The sequence below is a fragment of the Silurus meridionalis genome, chromosome 19, assembly GCF_014805685.1.
Source record: "Silurus meridionalis isolate SWU-2019-XX chromosome 19, ASM1480568v1, whole genome shotgun sequence".
NCBI classification, from domain to species: Eukaryota; Metazoa; Chordata; class Actinopteri; order Siluriformes; family Siluridae; genus Silurus; species Silurus meridionalis.
The window spans coordinates 7,897,386-7,922,896 of NC_060902.1; the positions used below are offsets into that span (position 1 = coordinate 7,897,386).

Sequence of the window (25,511 nt, forward strand, 5' to 3'; positions counted from 1 at the left end):
TGGTGTTAAGGAGGTGTTGGATGATTGGGCAACTACTGCAGGAGTGATGAGGGAGGCAGCTGGAAAAGTACTTGGTGTGACATCTGGAAATAGAAAGCAAGACAACAAGACGTGGTGGTGGAATGAGGAAGTGCAGGAGAGCATAAGGAGAAAGAGGTTGGCAAAACAGAAGTGGGATAGACAGAGTGATGAGAAAAGTAGGCAGGAGTACAAGGAGATGCGGCAGCAGGTTAAGAGGATGTGGCGAAAGCCAAGGAAAAGGCATATGAGGAGCTGTATGAGAGGTTGGACACTAAGGAAGGAGAAAAGGATTTATACCGATTGGCCAGACAGAGGACCGAGCTGGGAAGGATGTACTGCAAGTTAGAGCAGTAAAGGATGGAGAGGAAATGTGTTGACTAGTGAGGAGAGTGTGTTGAGAAGGTGGAGGGAGTATTTTGAGCAGCTGATGAATGAGGAAAATCAGAGAGAGAGAAGGTTGGATGATGTGGAGTTGGTAAAGCAGGAAGTGGATTGGATTAGTAAGGAGGAAGTGAGAGCAGCGATTAAGAGGATGAAGAGTGGAAAGTCGGTTGGACCAAATGACATACCGGTAGAAGTGTGGAGATGTTTAGGAGAGATGGCAGTGGAGTTTTTGACCAGATTGTTTAACAGGATTTTGGAAGGTGAGAAGATGCCTGAGGAATGGAGAAGAAGTGTGCTGATACCGATCTTTAAGCATAAAGGAGATGTGCAGTCTTGCAGTAACTACAGGGGAATTAAATTGATCAGTCACACCATGAAGTTATGGGAAAGAGTAGTGGAAGCCAGGCTGAGAGAAGAGGTGACCATCTGTGAGCAACAGTATGGTTTCATGCCGAGAAAGAGCACCACAGATGCCTTATTTGCTTTGAGGATGTTGATGGAGAAGTATAGAGAAGGACAGAAGGAATTGCATTGTGTATTTGTGGATTTAGAGAAGGTGTACGACAGGGTGCCAAGACAGGAGTTGTGGTATTGTATGAGGAAGTCAGGTGTGTCAGAGTCAAAGTATGTGAGGGTGGTGCAGGACATGTATGAGGACAGTGTGACGGCAGTAAAGTGTGCAGTAGGTACGACAGACTGGTTCAGGGTGAAGGTTGGACTGCATCAAGGATCAGCCCTGAGTCCTTTCCTGTTTGCAGTGGTGATGGACAGGTTGACGGACGAGGTCAGACAGGAGTCTCCCTGGACTATGATGTTTGCGGATGATATTGTGATTTGTTGTGAGAGTAAGGAGCAGGTTGAGAAGAGCCTGGAGAGGTGGAGATATGCGCCGGAGAGAAGGGGAATGAAACTCAGTAGGAGTAAGACAGAATACATGTGTGTGAATGAGAGGGAGGGCAGTGGAGTGGTATGGTTGCAGGGAGAAGAGCTGGAGAAGGTGGAGGAATTCAGGTACCTGGGGTCAACAGTGGAAAGTAATGGAGAGTATGTTAGAGAAGTGACGAAAAGAGTGCAGGCAGGGTGGAGTGGGTGGAGAAGAGTGACAGGAGTGATTTGTGATAGTAGGGTATCTGCAAAAATGAAAGGGAAAGTTTATAGGTCTGTGGTGAGACCTGCGATGTTGTTTGGATTAGATACAGTGGCATTGAGTAAAAGACAGGAGGTGGAGCTGGAGGTAGCAGAGCTGAAGATGAGGTTTTCGTTGGGAGTGACGAGGATGGATAAGATTAGAATGAGATGAGTTTATTAGAGGGACAGCGCATGTAGGATGTTTTGGTGACAAGGTGAGGGAGGCGAGATTGAGATGGTTTGGACATGTGCAGAGGAGGGACATGAAATATAGTGGTAGAAGAATGCTGAGGATGGAGCCACCAGGTAGGAGGAAAAAAGGAAGGCCAAGGAGGAGGTTAATGGATGTGGTGAGGGAAGACATGCAGGTAGTTGGTGTAAAAGAGGCAGATGTAGAGGACAGGGTGGTATGGAGACGGATGATCCGCTGTGGCGACCCCTAATGGGAGCAGCCGAAAGAAGAAGAAGAAGATGTGTAGAAACAAGCAAAGGTTGCCAATGACCCGCTGTTTGGAGATATCCTAGACTTCACTTCAAGTAATCAGACCAGCTCAAAAAAAGTAACCAAGCATTAGAAAAAGTGAGTCTAAAAGAAGCAGCTTTGCTGTGAATGTGTCTGCTACTGAAAATAATGTCAGTAAAAGCCAATCTGAGAAGAAACCTTTTGCAGCCAAGTCAGCAAGTGTTTTTTAAAGTCCCTGTCTTTACTGCCAGAATAACCATGCACTGAATGTGTGCAACAAGATTCGAGAACAGCCTCTGAAAGAAAGAATTCAGTTCTTGAATATGAACGGCCATTGTTTTGTGTGTCTGACGGCAGATCATATGTCCAAGGACTGTGACCATACTGGGGCTGAGAACAGTGAGTGTATTCTTCCCACCATACCTGTGCAGATAAAACACAAGAAAGACACAAAGATAATCAAGACGTATGCTTTCCTGGATCAAGTACAGCAACTTTCTGCAGTGAAGAATTGTCGAAAAAGTTGACTGTGCGGGGCAGAAAAAGAGAATGCCTGTGAAAGTAAAGTGAAAATGCAAATGAAAGTAAAGAAGTATTGGCTCGGACATGTACTTAAGTAAAAAGTAGGTATTACTTCTACCTGTGTTAGTGTCACACTGGAAACTGGACCTCACATCATATTAATGATAGATAGATAGATAGATAGATAGATAGATAGATAGATAGATAGATAGATAGATAGATAGATAGATAGATAGATAGATAGATAGATAGATAGATAGATAGATAGATAGATAGATAGATAGATAGATAGATAGACAGACAGACAGACAGACAGACAGACAGACAGACAGACAGACAGACAGACAGACAGACAGACAGAAAGAAAGAAAGAAAGAAAGAAAGAAAGAAAGAAAGAAAGAACCTTATTATCATTGCATTGTACAGGTACACAGTAACAAAATGCAGTTTGGCATCTACCAGAATTGCAAAAAGTGGCAATCGTGCAAATAGTGAAGATAAATATGTAGCATATGTACGGCATGTGAATAAATGTGTGGAGATCATTAAGAAGTACAGATAGATGCTTTAAGGCTATGGCATTGAAGAGGAAATGTGCTTTCCTCTGAAAATGTTTTATTGTGTGTGTTTTTTATGTGCTTTTTTACACACATCTGTGCCCTCGGCCCACTGCCTGGATGCACAGAGCACTCTGTCCATCATCAAACTTCTTCTCTGTACATATCTCACCTTTCGCACCACAACACTTTAAACTTTGGACTCGCACAGCACAGTGCACTTTATATTTTATATTTTATACCACACCATACCACACAAGGACAGTGAGAGCAGTAATTAAGAGGATGAAGAGTGGAAAGTTATTTGGACCAGATGACATACCAGTAGAAGCATGGAGATTTTTAGGAGAGATGGCAGTGGGGGTTTTAACCAGGTTGTTTAACAAAATTTTGGAAGGTGAGAGGATGCCTGAGGAATGGAGAAGGAGTGTGCTGGTACCAATCTTTAAGAATAATGGAGATGTGCAGACCTGCAGTTACAACAGGGAAATAAAGTTGATCAGTCACACCATGAAGTTATGGAAAAGAGTAGTGGAAGCCAGGCTGAGAGAAGAGGTGACCATCTGTGAGCAACAGTATGGTTTTATGCCGAGGAAGAGCACCGCTGACGCATTATTTGCTTTGAGAATGTTGATGTAGAAGTATAGAGAAGGTCAGAAGGAGTTGCATTGTGTGTTTGTGGATTTAGAGAAAGCGTACGACAGAGGGCTAAGAGGGGAGTTGTGGTATTAATCACTGCTCTCACTTCCTCCTTACTAATCCTATCCACTTCCTTCTTCACCAAATCCACACCACCCAACCTTCTCTCTCTCTCATTTTCCTCATTAATTAGCTGCTCAAAATACTTTCTCCACCTTCTCAACACACTCACCTCACTAGTCAACACATTTCCATCTCCATCCTTTATTGCTCTAACTTGCAGCACATCCTTCCCAGCTTGGTCCCTCTGCCTGGCCAATCGGTACAAATCCTTTTTTGAGAAACCTGAAAGAGCTCTGGTTTTAGGAGACTCCATTCTAAGGCACGTGAAATTAGTTAGACCTTTAGGGGCACCAGAAGCACAGATTATGTGTATACTGGGAGCCAGGGCACCGGACATAGCAGGTCAACTTAGGTTCTTAGGAAAGCACAGGTTCTCTAAGATTCACACAGGAGCTAATGATATACGCCTTTGACAGTCAGAGGTTACCAAGAGTACTATTATAGAGGTGTGTAAATTAGCGAAGGCAATGTCCGATAACATCCAGTAACATGCTCTGGCCCTATCCCAATGCGACATGGTGATGTAGCCTACAGCAGGTTATGGTCGCTGAACTGCTGGGTGTCCGAGTGGTGCTCCAAAAACAATGTGGGCTTCATTAATAATTGGAGCATTTTTGAGGGCAAGGCTGGCCTGTTAGGGCAGGACGGTATCCATCCCACTCGGTAAGTTGCTGCTCTCATTTATTGTAGTATAGGTCATAGTCTCAGAACAGCACTAGTTAACAAGTAACTGTCTAGAGCCAAGGCCAGGTAGCAGACAGACAGGCTAAACCGACCGTCTGCTAGCTGCACAGAGTCGTCACTCAGGATCCACCAAATTGAGACTGTGTCTGTCCCCCGAACGAAACCAAAATTTAGGAATTCTCAGAAAGTCTGTTTTAGTAACCTGATTAACATTAAATTAAATAGGACTGAACGCACAGCCAGCACCTCTGATCTAAAGATAGGATTGCTGAATATTAGATCTCTCACATCAAAAGCGCTTACTATAAACGAAATTATTACCGACCAGGAGTTTAAAATAATGTGTTTGACAGAAACATGGATTAAACAGAATGAATATGTAGCATTAAATGAAGCGAGTCCTCCTGGGTATAGTTACATACACCAACCCCGTCTAAATGGCAAAGGAGGCGGAGTCGCAGCTAATTATAATAATAATCTAAGCGTCACACAAAAGACTAAACACAAATGTAAAACATTTGAAGTTCTTTAAACCAACATAAAATATTCAGTGTCCAAAAGCAGGTCCAGTCAGTCAATTCCACTAATTATTATTTATAGACCCCCAGGGCCCTACTCTGATTTTCTCATAGAATTTGCAGATTTCATCACAAATTTAGCTACTTCTTTAGACAAAGCATTAATTATTGGTGACTTTAATATTCATTTTGATAATCAGGAAGACTCCTTAAGAGCAGCAGTTGTGTCCATTCTAGATTCAGTTGGAATTAATCAGAATGTTATAGGACCCACTCATAGTGGTGGACACACTCTCGATTTGTTGTTAACATTTGGATTAAAAAAAAATAATAATTAGTCATAATTCCACAGTCTAAAGTTATTTCAGACCATTATCTCATCTCTTTTAAAATCTGCCTCAGTCATTGCATTACTACCTCACCACATTATCGTGTTAAGCGTACTTTCACATTAGCTACAGCAACGCGTTTTATCAATAATCTTTCAGAAATTACGATATTAAATAGATCTCCATCTGACCCCACAGAGCTTGACTGGGCCACTGAATACCTAGAATCGACGTTACATTATACTCTAGATGATGTAGCTCCCCTTAAGACCAAAATGATCAGAGAGAAAAAATTAGCACAGTGGTATAATGATCATACGCGCACGTTAAAACAGACCACTCGGAAATTAGAACGTAAATGGCGTCAAAGTAAATTAACAGTATTTCAAATAGCATGGAAGGAGAGCCTCCTAAATTATAGAAAATCTCTTAGTGCTGCTAGATCAGCAAATTTCTCCACCCTCATAGAAAATAACAAGCATAATCCTAGATTTTTATTCAGCATGGTAGCAAAATTAACAGGAAATAAAAGCACTGCACTAACAAGCACACAATCATTAGGTAGTAATGATTTCATGAACTTTTGAATAATAAAATTGAAAACATCAGGCAAGACATCCAGACGATTAATATAAATACAAAATATTTTACAAGTAACCCCGTAGACAGCAGTGTAATTATAACAAACAATCAATTACAAAGCTTCACTCCTATTTCATTAATTTCCTCATCAAAATCATCACAAAGGTCCACAAGTGGAGCAAAAGCACTGATGACATTTATCATCATTCCTTCAACTTCCAGGTTCATGTTCATCACCTTATCAGAAACTCTCTTTACCTCCACTACACTCTTACTGTACTCTTCCTTCAGAATCACCCCTACACCATTTCTCTTTCCATTCACACCATGATAAAACAGTTTAAACCCACCTCCAATGTTCCTGGCCTTACTCCCTTTCCACTTGGTCTCCTGAACACACAACATATCTACCTTTCTCCTCACTACCATATCAGCTACCTCTCTCCCTTTGCTCGTCATAGTACCAACATTTAAAGTACCAACTCGAACCTCCACTCTCCTCCGAATCTCCTTTCCCTGCCATCTCTGTAGACATCTTCCTCCTCTCCTCACTGTAAAAAATGAAAAGTTGACTTAACTTAAAATTTCAAGGCAACTTGCTGCACAGCTTTTTTGAGTTTACTCAACTTTGGACCAAGTTGTTCATTCAACTCAAATCACTGAGTAAAGTCACATATCTCTTTTTTGTTCAGCTAACACAGTTTTTCTAGTTAAAATTACTTGTAATTATTTTTCAATGTGTCCCAATAAATTATGTTATGTGAACATTTTTCTATGAGTTTTCTGGACAAAGATGTTTTGTTAGCATTTCCACAATGTTATAAAATAAAACTATAACTGCAGACTTTAAGTTTTGTTTGTTTATTATCTTAAATACAAACAAGGTCAAACAATAGCCATACCTCCTAACAGAAAAAAAGAAAGTCAAAATAAAAATCCTGGAAAAATGTCAATCAATAAAAAAACAATCTGAAGATAATTAAAGATTCACTTTTAACCTTTTAACGTGTAAAGGCTTTGACTTTATTCCTTAGATGCTTAAAACATTAAAACACTAATAAACATAAAACATATTAAAACATAGAAGTTCAACACTGCAACACTGTCAACAATGTCAACACGTACCTTACAAAATACACTGCAATCAATGAAAATTTTTAAACAATAAAATAAATTAGTACAAATATAAATTACATTTAAATAAAATAACAAATAAAATGACACAATAAAGAATCTGAAAAGATGAAAAATAAACGCACAATCAACAACAAAACAAATTAAATAAAAATGACATTTTAAGACATTATATTAACATTTCAACAACTCAGTTTAACAATTTATTTTATTAATTAACATTTTAACATTTAGATGCTAATATTTGTTGAAATCAAAAGATGCTCACACCAAAATGTCAACATTCCCAGTAAGAGTTTACTTTTCACGGACTGTACCTTTGCAGAGCAGTAAGCCCCATTTTCATAACACCAAAAAACTAACATTTTTAAAACATTTTTAAACATAGTTTAACAATTCACAGTTCAACAATGTTCACAGGAAAAGCTTAGTTTTCAAAGACTGTACCCTTGCAGAGCATCGAGTGCCCATTTCCAATAACACCTTCTCAATTACCTCAAAAGTATATTTGAGTTCTTTTGGGTATTCTTGTAAGATTTGTAAGATTTGAGTGCACTTAGGGTTTTAGAGATGCAAATACAGTTGTCATAAAAAACAATTCCAATTTACTCGTCCTCCATGTCGCAGTCTTGTGTGTTTTAGAAGAAGTTCTCGAGAAGAGTGGGCAAATTTTACATTGCATGCTGAGCTCTGAAACCAGAAACCCCAGTAAATAAGCTGTATATGTGTTTGTGCCTATTGCTGACCAATGTACACTGGCGATCAAAATTAGAGAACAATTTATAAACAATTGAACAATTCTGAAATAATGTCATCTTCACTGCTCAACAGTTGAAGGAGTTTTTGTCCTGTCTATCCCATGCTACCAGAACACTTTTTCCACAAAATAACTAAGGCGTTTCCAAAAAAACATTATGTAATATATGTACTATTGGTATCAGCATTCTGTGATAAGCCTGCCCTCTAGTGGTGACTTATGTAGTGCCGTATTAGTAATGGCAGTTCTAAGTAAAGACCATGTGAGTTAACACGACTCAACCGTTCTGCTGCGTATTATTCTTCTGACAGCATACACAACAAAATTGGCGACGAGGTCTGGATCTATACCTACAACAAGACTTTATTGGACATGAAACAGGAAAAGAAGGATCGGGAAAAGACAATGTGAGTCACATGAAAGAAAGAGAAGCTAATTAAAGTGTAAAGCTAAACTGCAAAGGAGCAAAAATAAAAATAAAAATGTCAATGATTGGAACAATCACCGCATTTGATAGCAATGCTGAGGATTGGGGAACTTATGTGGAAAGAGTGGAATTATACTGTGAGGCTAATGCCATTGCAGATGATAAGAAAGTGGCTGTTTTGCTAAGCGTGATGGGAGCAAAGACGTATGGACTGCTCCGTAGTTTGTTAACCCCTGAAAAGCCAGCGGATAAAACGTTTCAGCAAATAGTGAACATTCTAAATGAACATTTGAACCCCAAACCCCTGTTAATTGCGGAAAGATTCAGATTCCATAAGCGTAACCAAGCAAAAGGAGAAAGCATTTCTGAATATATAGCTGAGCTACGCCGATTGTCAGAACATTGTCGATTTGGAGCTGGACTGGCAGATGCATTAAGAGACAGGCTTGTGTGTGGAATGCACAATGAAAGCACACAAAAAAGACTATTGACAGAAAAAGACTTGACACTTGATCGTGCACTGAATATAGCAATATCCATGGAGACTGCAGCAAAAGATGCATTGGAATTGCAACAAAAAACAATGGAATGTGCAACAAATAAACTGTCACTGAAATTGGAAAGAAAACAGAAATGTTATCGCTGCGGAAAAATGTCTCATGATGCGAATGACTGCTGGTTCAAAGATAAAGAGTGCAGGAAATGCCATAAAAAGGGGCACATCGAACGTGTATGCAAAACGGACAGACTGAGGATACAAAAAGACAGAACACACAAGGTGAAACGTAAATCCGCCACTGTATATCAAGTAACTGAAAATGAAACAAACACGAGTTCAGGTACAGATGATCTTTCATGTTTGGAACTGTACAATATTGAGGAGACAGATCGAAGAGTTATTTGGCTCACACCGGAAGTGTCAGGAGTCAAACTCAAAATGGAGTTAGACACTGGATCGGCCTTATCGGTCATTTCAGCAGCTGATTACCAGCGACTGTTCTCAAAAATACCACTGCAAAGCACATCAGTGATATTAAAGACCTATACTGGTGAAAAAGTGTCTCCGAAGGAAACTACAAGTAATTGTAAAGTACAAAGGAAATCAGCAGCAATTGTACTTGTATGTGTTGGAAAACGGAGGGCCTGCATTGTTCGGACGTGAGTGGCTGAGGAAAATACCTCTAGACTGGCACACTATAAAAAAACTGGATGTGCCCCAGCAAGACACAGACAAAGAGACACTAAAGGCCCTAGCGCAAATTATAGACAATGCAGAATCTGTGTTTCAAAAAGGAATAGGAACACTTAAGGGAATAAAAGCGAGTCTGGAGTTAGAAGAAGACACTCCTCCAAAATTCTTTAAAGCTCGCCCAGTCCCCTATGCAATTCGTCCCAAGGTGGAGGCAGAGCTGGATAATTTGGAAAAAATGGAAATTCTGACAAAGGTTGAATGGAGTGAATGGGCAACACCCATAGTTCCAGTGATCAAAAAGGGCAAAGCAGGAGATGTACGTATTTGCGGGGATTTTAAAGTGACCATTAATCCAGCGCTTCATGCAGTACAGTATCCCCTGCCACGCATTGAAGACATTTTTGCATCTTTGTCTGGTGGAGAACACTTCTCAAAAAATTGACCTGGCTCAAGCTTACCTTCAAATGGAGATGGATGAGAAATCCAAGAAATTCTTGACAATCAACACACATAAAGGGCTCTATCAATACAATCGTCTTGTTTTTGGAATTGCCTCTGCCCCTGCTTTGTGGCAGAGAGCGATGGACCAGGTGTTGCAGGGTATACCAGGAACACAGTGTTACCTGGATGATATCGTTGTGACAGGGAAGGATGATACAGATCACCTCAGAAACTTGCAACGGGTGCTGATGAGATTGTGTGAGTATGGACTAAGAGCCAACAAAGAAAAATGTGAGTTCTTTAAGTCTCGGATTTCTTACTGTGGTCATGTAATAGACAAAGATGATCTACACAAGTCACAAGACAAAATTGAAGCTGTGCTAAATGCACCACACCCACAAAACGTGTCTCAACTCCGATCATATCTCGGACTTGTGTGAACTATTACCACAAATTTCTTCCAAACATCTCCACTGTACTACATCCTTTGAACGCACTGTTCCAAACAAGGACACAGTGGAAATGGTCAGACAGCTGTGAGCAAGCTTTCCAAAAGACCAAAAGGCTCATAACTTCCGATATAGTGCTAACACACTTCAATCCATCTATGCCTATCAGACTGGCGTGCGATGCATCACCATATGGAATTGGCGCAGTGCTGTCACACAAGTTTCCAGATGGTGCTGAAAAACCGATAGCCTTTGCATCTAGATCACTAACGACAGCGGAACGCAACTATGCACAAATAGACCGTGAAGCACTTAGTCTCGTGTGGGGTGTAAAAAAAATTCCACCATTATCTGTATGGTCAACGGTTTACCCTGATCACAGATCATCAGCCCTTGGTCTCGATATTCAACGCTCAGAAGGGTGTCTCAGCGATGGCCTCAGCACGGTTGCAGCGTTGGTCGCTCTTTTTGGGTGCTCATCAATATGATATCGGTACAAAGGCACCAAACTACACGGTAACGCGGATGGCTTGTCGCGTCTTCCACTGAAGTTGACAGAAGAGTCAAAGGCGATGGATCCAGCTGACATGTTTCAAACCTCAATCGTGAGTCAGTTTCCTGTGACAAATGCTGCTATTCAGAGAGAAACCCGCAATGACCCGACATTGTTTAAGGTCTATGATATTACAGTACGTGGGTGGCCGACAGCAGGGAACTCGCTGTATCCGGCATTCGCAGCAAGGAGAGAACAGCTTTCTGTGTGTCAAGGAACTCTAATGTGTGGCTTGCGAGTTGTCATTCCCTCCAAATTGCGCAGTAAGATGTTGGACATACTACATGAAGGACATCTGGGCACTGTAAAAATGAAAAACCTTGCTCGCAGTTACATGTGGTGGCCGGGAATTGACAGGCAGATTGAAGATCTGGCAAAGGCTTGTCCAGGATGTCAAAGGACCCAGAACTCTCCACCATTAGCTCCTTTGCATCCTTGGGAATGGCCGTCAACACCGTGGCAAAGAGTGCATGTCGACTTTGCTGGGCCATTCAAGGACTCCATGTTCTTGGTCGCCGTGGACGCGCATTCTAAGTGGCCTGAAGTTGTTCTAATGAAGACAACCACATCCGAAAAGACTGTTTCTGTGCTAAGATCAATATTCTCCAGAAACGGGCTCCCAGAACAGATATGCACGGATAATGGACGACAGTTCGTCTCAGAAGAGTTTCAGAAATTCATGAAGCTGAACGAGTCAAGCACATTACATCCGCACCATACCATCCTGCCACTAATGGCTTGGCGAAAGGTTTGTACAAACGTTCAAGAAAGCAATAAATGCAATGGACAATGACACCATCTCACTCCAACACAAAATAGACAACTTCCTTTTCATGTACAGAAATGCAACCCACTCCACAACTGGTCAAACACCAGCAATGATGTTCTTTAAGAGGAATTTAAGATCTCGCTTGGATCTCATCAAACCTGATGTTCGACGAGATGTGGAAAACAAACAGTTTGTGCACATGAACGATAGACAAGCAAGAAACTTCCAAGTAGGACAAGCAGTCTTAGCACGTGACTACAGACAGGAAAAATGGCAGCCAGGTACCATCGCCACCAGAACTGGTCCCTTGATGTACACAGTAAAGGTTGGTAACAACACATGGAGACGGCATGCAGATCAGCTGGTGAATCGTCAGGCAAAATCCTCACTGTTATCTGTTCCTGATTCATCTGACGATGTTCCTGATTTAAATGGCAAGGTCAATGATGCTGTTGAGACTGCCCCTCTTACCTCGGTTACCATGAATGATTCTGAACCACACATTGATAATCCAGATGTGACGGCTTCAGTTACGCCTGGACCGCACCGGGATTCGCAGAGACGTTACCCTGAGAGATGTAGGAAACCTCCCCAGAGGCTTGATTTGTAATGTGTTGTAATTGCCAACATTGTTCAGGTTTATTGTGATTGTTATGCAGTGAGTTGTAGTTGTGTGTTTCTTGTTTCTTGGGTGATTAATCTAAAAGGGGAGGAATGTGTAATATATGTACTATTGGTATCAGCATTCTGTGATAAGCCTGCCCTCTAGTGGTGACTTATGTAGTGCCGTATTAGTAATGGCAGTTCTAAGTAAAGACCATGTGAGTTAACACGACTCAACCGTTCTGCTGCGTATTATTCTTCTGACAGCATACACAACACATTATTTTGCAGAAAACACACTGATCAAAATTAGAGAACACTTTTAGATACCTCCCAGTTATTGGTGTTAATCTGGCACCTGGTGCTAATTTCCTTGATTATCTGTCAACCTCTATTTAACTGGCAGCCTAACTTCCAGTTTCACTGACTCTGCAAGATGGTGGGCCGTTCTAAAGTGACTGAAAGCCTCCAGCAGCAGGTTGTCCAGATGAAGGCCAAAGGGATGACACTATCAGCCATAGCAAGACAAGTTGGTCGTTCCAAATCTGTGATTTCAAGAATATTGAATCTTTACAACATCACAAACTCATTCAAATCCGCCAAGAAGGCTGATCATCCACGGAAGACAAATATGAGAGAGGACAGGATACTGCGGAGGATCTCAATGGGCAATCATTTCCACACTGCAGCTGGAATTGCTCACCAGTTCAGCGCTGAACAGGGTAAGGATCTGTCTCGTCATACAGTGTCTCGACGTTTAAGAGCATTTGGACTGAAAGCCCACTCTGCAGTGACCAAACCTCTCATTAGCAGAAAGAATCAAAAGGCTAGACTAAGCATGTTGTGTGGACAGAGGAGAACTGGTCCAAAGTTCACTTCAGTGATGAAAGCAAGTTTAATTTATTTGGGTCCAATGGGAAACATTATGTTCGGCGACAAACTGGAGAAAGACTGAACCCAAAGTGTGTAAAGAAGTCAGTGAAAAGTTGAAGAGGACGTGTCATGGTTTGGGGCATGTTTTCTGCAGCAGGAGTTGGGCCTCTTATACAGCTACATGGCAGAGTGAATGCAAATATTTATCAGAACCTTCTTCAACAACATATGGTTCCTTCCCTGCGTTCATCACCCAATCAGCCCACAGTGTTCATGCAGGACAACGCTCCATGTCACACAGCAAAACGCTCCATTAGCCCCAGTTTCCGAGTTAGTGCTAACAGGTGTTTCCGTGATGTCAGATTGAATAGGTGGTGCTGGCTGAGAGGCTGAGTGATAGCAGAAGTAGAACGACGAGCCATTTTGTAATATCTATTATATTAAATGAATTAAAAACTGTAACGCAGCACAACACCCTCTTTGGGTTTGCCCCCCTTAACGCCGGCACTGCGTTCATGCAAACTTGCTTTAAAATAATAAGCTTGACCAGTGACACTACATTTCTTAGTTATGACTTTCAAAACCAGGTCAAAAACAATTGTACATTTACTGGCATTAAAAAATCTAACTAACATTAGATACATTTGCATGTCGCAAACAATGTTTAATGCTCACACTGATGTTTCACAAACATTACAAACATTTCAGCATTATAAAAAATATAATAAAATGAATAAAGATGCTTACTTTACACACTGACGTTTGAAGGGTTGAAGAAGCTGTCCTGAAGCTTGACTGATGATCAAAATGGCGCTATCATTCTATGTTCACTCCAACGTCTGCACATTATAGCGCGCATGCTCCAACCACCAAGCCAACTTGTGTGCTTGTAAACTTATATGTGCATATCCAGTCAACATTTCAAATTAAGTTGGTCAGACAATTTTTTAACCAACTTATTTCCACTTATTAAGTCAAATTTTTTTTGTTTTATTGTCCAGTTAACTAATAGATATAAGTTATTCAAACTTTTCGAAAGTTGGATTTTTTACAGTGCTTCTCCTCCTTTGGCTAACAGTAGCCCAATTTCCACCAGTACCCTGTTGGCCAACGATACCTGTGGCGGTCGTTGGTAACCCGGGCCTTGACCGAGTCGGTATTAAATTCTTATTTGTGATCCGCATATTCGATTTGGCACGTTTTATGCTGGATGCTCTTCCTAACGCAACCCTCCACATTTATCCGGGCTTGGGACCGGCACTAAGAGTGCACTGGCTTGTGCCTCCCTAATGGCTGGGTTTATGGCTGAATGACATACCTCACTGATTTTCTTGGGAGACATTTTTCAAGATTTCTAGTGAAATAAAAATATAAAACTAAAAAAAGTTACTGTGGGAGAGCGTATGAATACGGGAGCCACTTTTATTAGTTTTTTTTTGTGTCGGTCTGCTTAGTGCTGCTTAGCGCGCACACGCACACACACACACACACACACACACACACACACACACACACACACACACACACCTCCTTAAATGCACCCTCCGATCACTTGAAAAGAGAGAACAATCATTAGGTCACATTAACTTCAGGTGAGGCAATCCCCTGCCTATCTGCTCCCGGACCCGCCCTCCATTCACAAACCGCCGCTCGGCCACGCCCCCACTGCCACAATGACATTTTTGCTGCACTGAACAATGAGAGCGACTGAGTGATACGTCATCAACTAAGCGACTGATGTGACCCTCCGCCGGAAACGGGGAACCGGCAGCGTGGGTTTGCTCGTGCTTTCGAAATTTGCTCGTGAAACAGGGTAAAATTTTGCGAGCGAGTTTGCCCGTTTCTCCGTTTGCTCGTATTATAGGTTGCTCGTACAACGGGGTTTCACTGTATTATCATTTTACAGTCATGTAAGTATAGGTAGCTAATAACCCAGCCATTAGGGGGGCACAAGCGAGTGCACTCTTAGTGCCGGTCCCAAGCCCGGGTAAATGGGGAGGGTTGCGTTAGGAAGGGCATCCAGCGTAAAACGTGCCAAATCAAATATGCGGATCACAAAGGAGAATTTCATACCGGATCGGTCGAGGCCCGGGTTAACAACGACCGCCACAGGTATCGTTAGCCGACAGGGTACCGTGGAAATTGGGCTACTGTTGGTCAAGGAGGAGAAGGAGAGGAGGAAGACGTCTACAGAGACGGCAGGAAAAGGAGCAGTGTAGGAGAGTAGAGGTTCGGGTTGGTACTTTAAATGTTGGTACTATGACGGGTAAAGGGAGAGAGATAGCTGATATGATGGAGAGGAGAAAGGTAGATATGCTGTGTGTTCAGGAGACCAAGTGGAAAGGGAGTAAGGCCAGGAACATTGGAGGTGGGTTTAAACTGTTTTATCATGGTGTGGATGGGAAGAGAAATGGTGTAGGGGTGATTCTGAAGGAAGAGTACAGTAAGAGTGTAGTGGAGGTGAAGAGAGTTTCTGATAGGGTGATGATCGTGAAGGTGGAAGTTGAAGGATGATGATAAATGTCATCAGTGCCTATGCTCCACAAGTTGGCTGTGAGATGGAGGAAAAGGAAAGATTCTGGAGTGAATTAGATGACGTGGTAGATGGTGTACCTAGGAAAGAACGATTGGTGATTGGGGCAGACTTTAATGGGCATGTAGGTGAAGGAACAGAGGTGATGAGGAGGTGATGGGTAGGTATGGTTTTAAGGAGAGGAATGTGGAAGGGCAGATGGTGGTAGATTTTGCTAAAAGGATGGAAATGGCAGTGGTGAACACGTATTTTAAGAAGAAGGAGGATCATAGGGTGACGTATAGGAGTGGAGGAAGGTGCACACAGGTGGACTATGTGCTATGCAGGAGATGCAACCTGAAGGAGATTGGAGACTGTAAGGTGTTGGGGACAGTGTAGCTAGACAGCATCGGATGGTGGTCTGTAGGATGGTTTTGGAGGCGAAGAAGAAGAGGAGGAATGTAAGGATTGAAAGAAGAATAAGATGGTGGAAACTGAAGGAGGAAGAGTGTAGTGAGGTTCAGGGAAGAGGTCAGACAGGGGCTCGGTGGTGGTGAAGAGGTGCGGATGATTGGGGAACTACTGCAGGAGTGATGAGGGAGGCAGCTAGAAAAGTACTTGGTGTGACATCTGGAAATAGAAAGCAAGACAAGGAGACGTGGTGGTGGAATGAGGAAGTGCAGGAGAGCATTAGGGAAAGAGGTTGGCAAAACAGAAGTGGGATCGACAGAGTGATGAGAAAAGTAGGCAGGAGTACAAGGAGATGCGGCAGCAGGTAAAAAGGGATGTGGCGAAAGCCAAGGAAAAGGCATATGAGGAGCTGTATAAGAGGTTGGACACTAAGGAAGGAGAAAAGGAGTTATACCGATTGGCCAGGCAGAGGGACCGAGCTGGGAAGGATGTACTGCAAGTTAGAGCAATAAAGGATGGAGAGGGAAATGTGTTGACTAGTGAGGAGAGTGTGTTGAGAAGGTGGAGGGAGTATTTTGAGCAGCTGATGAATGAGGAAAATCACAGAGAGAGAAGGTTGGAGGATGTGGAGTTGGTGAAGCAGGATGTAGATAGGATTAGTAAGGAGGAAGTGAGAGCAGCGATTAAGAGGATGAAGAATGGAAAGTCGGTTGGACCAGATGACATACCGGTAGAGGCGTGAGATGTTTAGGAGAGATGGCAGTGGAGTTTTTAACCAGATTGTTTAACAGGATTCTGGAAGGGAGAGGATGCCTGAGGAATGGAGAAGGAGTGTGCTGGTACCGATCTTTAAGCATAAGGAGATGTGCAGACCTGCAGTAACTACAGGGGAATTAAGTTGATCAGTCACACCATGAAGTTATGGGAAAGAGTAGTGGAAGCCAGGCTGAGAGAAGAGGTGACCATCTGTGAGCAACAGTATGGTTTCATGCCGAGGAAGAGCACCACAGATGCCTTATTTGCTTTGAGGATGTTGATGGAGAAGTATAGAGAAGGACAGAAGGAATTGCATTGTGTATTTGTGGATTTAGAGAAAGCGACGACAGAGTGCCAAGAGAGGAGTTGTGGTATTGTATGAGGAAGTCAGGTGTGTCAGAGAAGTATGTAAGGGTGGTGCAGGACATGTATGAGGACAGTGTGACGGCAGTGAAGTGTGCAGTAGGTACGACAGACTGGTTCAGAGTGAAGGTTGGACTGCATCAAGGATCGGCCCTGAGCCCTTTCCTGTTTGCAGTGGTGATGGACAGGTTGACGGACGAGGTCAGACAGGAGTCTCCTGGACTATGATGTTTGCAGATGATATTGTGATTTGTGGTGAGAGTAGAGCAGGTTGAGAAGAGCCTGGAGAGGTGGAGATATGCGCTGGAGAGAAGGGGAATGAAAGTCAGTAGGAGTAAGACAGAGTACATGTGTGTGAATGAGAGGGAGGGCAGTGGAGTGATGCGTTGCAGGGAGAAGAGGTGGAGAAGGTGGAGGAGTTCAGGTACCTGGGGTCAACAGTGCAAAGTAATGGAGAGTGTGTTAGAGAAGTAAAGAAAAGAGTGCAGGCAGGGTGGAGTGGGTGGAGAAGAGTGACAGGAGTGATTTGTGATAGTAGGGTATCTGCAAGAATGAAAGGGAAAGTTTATAGGACTGTGGTGAGACCTGCGATGTTGTATGGATTAGAGACAGTGGCATTGAGTAAAAGGCAGGAGGCAGAGCTGGAGGTAGCAGAGCTGAAGATGTTAAGGTTTTCGTTGGGAGTGACGAGGATGGACAAGATTAGAAATGAGTTTATTAGAGGGACAGCACATGTAGGATGTTTTGGTGACAAGGTGAGGGAGGCGAGATTGAGATGGTTTGGACATGTGCAGAGAAGGGACATGAATTATATTGGTAGAAGAATGCTGAAGATGGAGCCACCAGGTAGGAGGAAAAGAGGAAGGCCAAGGAGGAGGTTCATGGATGTGGTGAGGGAAGACATGCAGGTAGTTGGTGTGAAAGAGGCAGATGTAGAGGACAGGATTGTATGGAGACGGATGATCCCCTAATGGGAGCAGCCGAAAGAAGAAGAAGAAGAAGTATAGGTAGCTAATGTGAGGTGTCAACTAAATATACAGATAAACTGCATTCAGTAGTTACACTCAACACAACATATTTTTAATCCAAAGAAAAACGATAAATGGCTGCTCTTGATTAATGCAACTGTCACATCCCAGTAACTTCATCTAACACATTAAAACACAACCATTCAAACCTCTATAAATGCCATTTTAAATGTGAAATAAGAAGCATCTAAATATTTTCATTGATAATTTTCATTGAAAAGTTGTTACAAAACTTGCAGTGGTAAAACTTGTGGATAGAAAGCTTTGCTGATTGTTGGATTATCTCATTAAGCCTTATCTGTACTTGAACAACATCCACTACTTCTTCAAACATAGCATGCTCATAGACAACATTTACGCTGGAAAGCCAGCATGAACATTTCACTTTTGCCTTTTGCACATACATTTTCCGAACCATTCCTCTGATTATGCATTGTCTAGTTTAGTATTTTAATGGCTGCAATCAAAATTGTGAAAAACTGTACCATAATGAAGGAACGTATAGCACAAAAATGTCAGGATAACAAGTCAGTAACAGGTAAAAGCAAAGCACCTCAAACTTAACAGATATAAACTACGTCCTCTTTATCGGCTAGGATTTGTAATACTTATAAATTATCAGCATGCGTTTATTAGCAAAACCATAAAGCAAAACAGTTATTGCAGAAAGCCAGTTTTAAGTAACACTGATCGAGTTCTTTTTCTAACTTCGCTCTGTGTTACACTATGGGAATCGCTTTGGGCATGACCAACTACGGAAGCTCCTATGACACCACGTCTGTCTCGACAGACATGTCGATCTGAGTAGTAAAGGTGGGGCAGAGCCTGATCTCAGGTCGACCTGTCTGTCGAGACAAGAACCCGGGGGTTACGTTAAGTAACCCATGGTTTTCTTTCATTAATTTCAAGTCAATATAAATATATTCTTTCAAAGAAATCCATCTAAACTATCTCTATGAACATACAGTTGAAACCAAATATTTACATACACTTCAGAAAAAAACACAAAAACTTTTATTTCTTTACTGTCATACATTAAATCAATAAATATTAACATATTTTTTGCATTTGTGAAATGTCAGAATCGAGCGAGGGAGAATTTGTATGTATTTTTATTATTACTTTCATCAAAGTCAGAAGTATACATACACTAAGTTTATTGTGCCTTTAAACAAAAAAAAAAACTTCAGATGATTTCATTCTGAGCTTAAGAAGCCTCTGATAGGTTAATTGATTTCATTTGAGTCAATTGGTGGCACATCTGTGGATGCATATAAAGGCACACCTCAAACACAGAGCCTCTTTCTTTGACATCATGGGAAAATCAAGAGAAATCCACCAAGACATCAGAAAAAGAATTGTTGACCTCCATAAGTATGGCTCATCCTTAGGTGCAATTTCCAGATGCCTGAAGGACCCACGTTCATCCGTTCAGACAATAATACGCAAGTATAAAAAACATGGGAATGTACAACCATCATACCATTCAGGATGGAGAGGGATTCTGAGTCCCAGAGAGGAACGTTTTTTGTTGCAAAATGTGCAAATCAACCCCAGGACAACAGCAAAAGACCTTGTGAAGATGCTTGTGAAGATCCAGTGGTAAGACAGTGTCATTATCCACAGTAAAACGCCATGAGCTGAAAGGTTACTCTGGGAGGAGAAAGCCATTACTTCAAAACCACCATAAAAAAGCCAGACTACAGTTTGCAACTGCACAAAAAAGATTTTTTTCCATCAATTTCTGGAGACATGTCCTGTGGTCTGACGAAACAAAAATTGAACTGTTCGGCCATAATGATAACGGTATATTTGGAGGAAAAAGGGCGAAGCTTCGAAGCCTCAGAACACCATCCCAACTGTCAAGTATGGGGGTGGTTGTATATTGTTGTGGGGCTGCATTGCTGCAGAAGGGACTGGTGCACTTTACAAAATAGATAGCATTATGAGAAAAGAAAATGATGTGGATATATTAAAGCAACATCTGAAGACATCAGCCAGGAAGTTAAAGCTTGGGCACAAATGGGTCTTCCAAATGAACAATGACCCCAAGCATACCTCCAAATTAGTTACAAAGTGGCTTAAGGACAACAAAGTCAAGGTATTGTAGTGGCCATCACAAAGCCCTGATCTCAATCCTATAGAAAATTTGTGGGCGGCACTAAAAAGGCGAGTGCGAGCAAGAAGGCCTACAAACCTGCCCCAGTTACACCAGTTCTGTCAAGAGGAGTGGGCCAAAATTCCAGCAAACTATTGTAGAAAGCTTGTGGAAGGATACCCAAAATGTTTGGCCCAAGTAAAAACAGTTTCGGGGCAATTCCACCAAATATTAAGGAAGTGTATGTATACTTCTGACTTTGATGAAAGTGATAATAAAAATACATAAAAATTCTCCCTTGCTCGATTCTGACATTTAACAAATGCAAAAAATATGTTAATATTTATTGATTTAAAACAGAAAAAGTTTACTCTGATTTAATGTATGACAGTAAAGAAATAAAAGTGTTTGTGTTTTTTTCTGGTGTATGTAAATATCTGGTTTCAACTGTAAATATATACTATCTAGATTAATGACTCACTAACAATTAGATACAATTTAAACTAAACGTAATGATATATATTTGACTAATCCTTACCCACAGTGACACTGAGCCTCGCAGTTGCTATAGCAAAACTGACATCATTAGTCAGAGATACATTAATGCAGAAAGTTCCAGACTCATTAAAGAAGCGTCTCAGGATCATCTGGCACTCAGTTGGAGTCACAGCATTACGTTGTCTGCACAGAACTGATGCAGTCTGAGTCCATCACCATGGTACACACTTCACTCAGCAAGCTGAAAATATTGATAAAATATTTCGTATTTTAAAAGTATTATAAATAAGATACTTTTACACATTTCAAGCTTCACATTTATATAAAATTAGAGATCAATTAGCAGATGATCTACGCAAGAAAGATGAGGAAGCGTTTGAAGCATGCCTCCCGAGAAAGCCTACTGCAAACCCCCCACCCCGCAGAGTTTCTGCAGCACCCCTCGACTCATCTCAGGAGTCTTGTCCTTCCCTTCTAGTGAAAAAGCGTTGTGGTGTAATTCAAGAACAATGTTCAGTGAACGAAGGTTCTCCGGTTGGAGTGTTGCCACCAGTTCCCCCAGTCCCCTCTCCACCCATGGGGTTATTTAAGAGGGCGGTCAAAAGGTTCTGTGTTCATTTTCAAACAAAAATGTGCTTTGTGCATCCAGGCAGTGGGCCGAGGGCACAGATGTGTGTAAAAAAGCACATAAAAAACACACACAATAAAACTCTCAAACTCGAAGTTGCAACCCCCAGCTCTGCCGCTAGATGGTGCCACCGTTCCCGCTTGTGAGGTGGCGCACATGCGCAGTACACTTCAACAGTGTGATATGGTCAACAGCGGAGAGGGAATCAGCTCAGGTTTTGGAGGACGAAATAACCTTATTGAGCAAATGGTTAATTCGTTTGGTACCGCGGGAGGACAGCCAGCACGGTTTTTACTCCCGGTACTTTGTCATTCCCGAGGAGGGAGGGCTCCGTCCTATTTTGGATTTACGGAACCTCAACAAACACCTCAGAAAGTACAAGTTCAAAATGCTCACATTAAAAGCATTGTACAGTGTTATTCGTCCCAGAGACTGGTTTACATTAGTGAATCTGAAGGGTGCGTATTTTCACATAAGCATTTATCCGGCACACAGGAAATTCCTACGCTTTGCCTGTCTATGAATTTTTTACAGTTCCATTCGGACTGGCTCTAACCCCAAGGATCTTTACCAAATGTGCCGAAGCTGCACTGTCACCGCTGAGAGCAGTGGGTCTCAAAGTGTCTATTCTGGACTATTCTTTTCTCTGGCGACAAATGGTGCACCTATGGGTGAGGATGCGTTAGCTCAACCCTGGCTATTTCCTCCGCTGAGCTTGACCATGCTGAATCTAAAAAGAGTAAAAGAATGCGGTCACTCTGTAATACTAATCGTTCCAAACTGGCCAGGGAAGTTGTGGCAGACGGAGATATTCCAACTCCTACACGATCGACCCTGGTCTCTCCAGTTGCGCAGAGATCTCCTCTCGCAAGCGTGTGGAGAGATTTTTCACTCTGCACCGGACAGGTTGGCTCTTTGGGGCTGGCCCGTGAGAGGTTAAATCTCAGTGTCACTGGTTTGTCTCTATAAGAGTGATTTAGACGATTCAGAATGCAAGAGCAGCTTCGGAGCGCTCTGCATAAAGGAGGAAATGGGGTAAATTTGAGCTATGGTACATGCAAAGGCAGATTGTCCCTTTTTACTGTTCTGTGGCAGAGGTGTTGTGCTTTTTGCAAGAACTTTTAGATAAGGGCAGGGCGTTTTCAACCGTTACGGTTTACCTCGCTGCTGTTTCTGCATGCCATGTAGGGATTGACGGAAATACTATTGGTCATCACCCGCTCGTGTGCAGGTTTATGAAGGAAGCGCGGCGCCTGAACTCGTTTTCAAAGCCACTGATTCCGCCGTGGAATCTGTCTGTGGTCCTGAGCGTGCTCTCTCAGCCTCCTTTTGAGCCGATAGAGAGTATTGGTTTGAAGCTCCTTTCGCTGAAGGTCGCTTTGTTATTGGCTCTTTCTACCATGAAGAGGGTTAGTGAACTTCATGCTTTGTCAGTTCATAACTCCTGTGTGCGGTTTGCTATAGATTTCTCGCGAGTGACTCTCAAGACTTATACGGCATTTGTCCCTAAGGTGAGTGAGTCAGCTTTCACCTGCAGGCAGGTGGATTTACTGGCTTTTCATCCGCCTCCTTTTTCAGCGGAGGAGGAGCGGCTTCACTGCTTTGAGAAAATGTCAGTTGTTAAAAGTGCTATGCAAATAAAAATGAATTGAACTGAAGTATAGGCACTTCCTGTGTAGCAGAGATAAAGCAGTGGAGTTGATGTGAGGACTGTAATGCACGTGAGGATCATTTGAGACTAATCTCCATCTGTGGATTTTTTCGTTGTTTGGTCTCTTTTTCTACAATAAATAATGTATTTAAATTACCTAACAAAGTGTTATGTGCCTTTACTAACTGAATATCCATGACCACAGATCACTAATACTGACTGACACTCTCACACAGGATGCAAACAGAAGACATCTCCAGACCTGCCTATTGCCACACCTCAGGGGAAAAACTGCTAAATAATTGGCACAGAGAAGAACATATAATGTATATTAACTCCTTGCAAATAACTGTTTCTTTCCATAGCAAAAGTCTTCTTGATCTATTACCAAAGAAAAGGGTTCATTCTCAAGGCTAACAACGCAAAGTGGAAGCAGAAGGCTGGTGACGGAGTCCAGCCATGGACGTGCTTTGTTTGCCTCACATATGGGGTGCAGCATGACCCAATTAGCGTCACCTGATAGCAGAGCCTCTCATCAACCTAATTTAGGGGATTTAAAGAACAAATGGGCCTCTTATGGATGCAAATGAAGCGGAGCCTCACACCTTTGGCCTATAAAGTGACACAATATTTGCAATCACTGCCAGTAGGTGCACATTTGAGTTTTAATGGATGTAGAACAGAAAGACAATACTATTTGAAAAGCAATGAATGGATTTCCACTGGCCTTTGCAATTAACCTACACTGGGAGAAAAAATCTGAAAAAAAAGGTACAGCTGTATGATCAGAAACAAATGTTATCCAAAGTGAAACGCAGTAGATCAACTGCTGCAATTCTGACGAATTAATATCTGGTCAGTGCCTCAAAGTGAATTCATGCGAAGATTAAAATCAAATTGTTAAAATGGATTTTAGTAAAAATATCCAGCAAGTAAAAACACATACATGAGAGTCTTTCTGGGTGTTTATTTTAAATCAGTCTGTTAAAGCAGGGGTCACCAAACTTTTTTAATCTGAGACCTACTTCTTGGGTACCAATTAATGTGAAGGGCTACCAGTTTGATACACACTTCTGAAATAACAAATTTGCTCAATTTACCTTTAATTATGTTATTATTAATAATTAATGATATTCATCTATGTGAAGACACTGATCATGTTAATGATTTCTCACAATAATTATCAACAATGATTTAACAACGTAGGAAGCAGATAGATGCAGCTCACTGGTATGTGGCGCTATGGTGAACTATTTTTAGAAAAGGCCAGCGGGCAACTCATGTGCTGCTTGCGGGCAACCTGGTGCCATGTTGGTGACCCCTGTGTTAGAGATTACAAATGCTAATTGCCCTGCAGATCAAAAACAAACTGAGCTGTGCAGAAATTTGCCAGTTGTTTATTGTACGAACTTGCAACACATTGAGTAACAAAAATAAATAAATACAAAAATACAAAAAGTATAAAAGTATATAATTTAAATATAAATTCTAGCTTCTTGTTCCAATGTAAAAAAAAAAAAAATTATAATAAAACCTCAGGCATGGTTACCTCTAAATCACAAGCTCCAACCGAGGCGGCACTGGTCACAACTCCAAATCTCTCTGTTCCTCTTCTTCAGCTTTTCTTCTTCTAGAAACTGCACAAAGAACAAAAGACTCAATCAAGTAAATGTGTTTGCCACTAATGTGTATTTTTTCCCAAAGTTTCAGGCTCTTCCGTTTTGTAAAAGAATGCCGCAATAACTGCGTTTATACTGCTGCTAGAATTAAAGACCTTAAATATGTGCTCAAGTGTATTAAAAAATATATATTTCTTGTATATGTATATTCTATTCATCACAATATAAAGCTCTCAAATCATGATACAGGTGTCAGGACCCACAATGGGCAGCCCTCCATCTCTCTCACACACACACACACACACACACACACACACACACACACACACACACACACGATGCATTTTGATTCATGGGAGAGCCTGGCTCTGTCACGAGAAAATTACCTTATCAAAATGCCAACGTTTTCACATTTTGTCAAATCGCACACCCGTAGACCCTCTGCCTCGGATCCCAATTTCTATCTTCGCAATACAAAGGTACTTATCTTTATCCAGTAAAATCTAACACTGACATGGACCTTTACTTTAAGAATGAAATACCGAATTGACCATATGACTTGTAATGACATCATTAGAATTCTCAACAGTAACAAGTGCTAGCAAGCTAAAATAAGCTATTCTGACAGTATTTGACTTAAGTATGGCACACATTTCACTATTTGACCACAATAAAAGCTAGATCTTTGTGAGGTTTTTGTCAGTCAGCTTCATACACTAATGTCTTGTCAACTTATGACAGTATTTTGCTATTCAGCTGTCAGAGAACAAAGGAATCACATCTGGATGCAGATTAATGC

The 25,511-nt window shown here is 41.7% G+C and overlaps 1 protein-coding gene across 3 annotated transcripts in view; it reads right to left on the minus strand.

The window, feature by feature from the left end:
* The window catches only part of LOC124402555, a 129,190-nt gene that overhangs the window by 98,329 nt on the left and 5,350 nt on the right, over positions 1-25,511 (minus strand). For 2 of the 3 annotated variants that reach the window (XM_046875665.1, XM_046875664.1), the window contains 2 exons: positions 24,643-24,730; positions 20,855-21,055 (listed from right to left, as the gene is read on the minus strand). The gene's annotated coding sequence lies outside the window, so the exon portion shown is untranslated. The remainder of the gene's footprint in view (positions 1-20,854; positions 21,056-24,642; positions 24,731-25,511) is intronic. The other variant, XM_046875662.1, reaches the window with a different exon arrangement.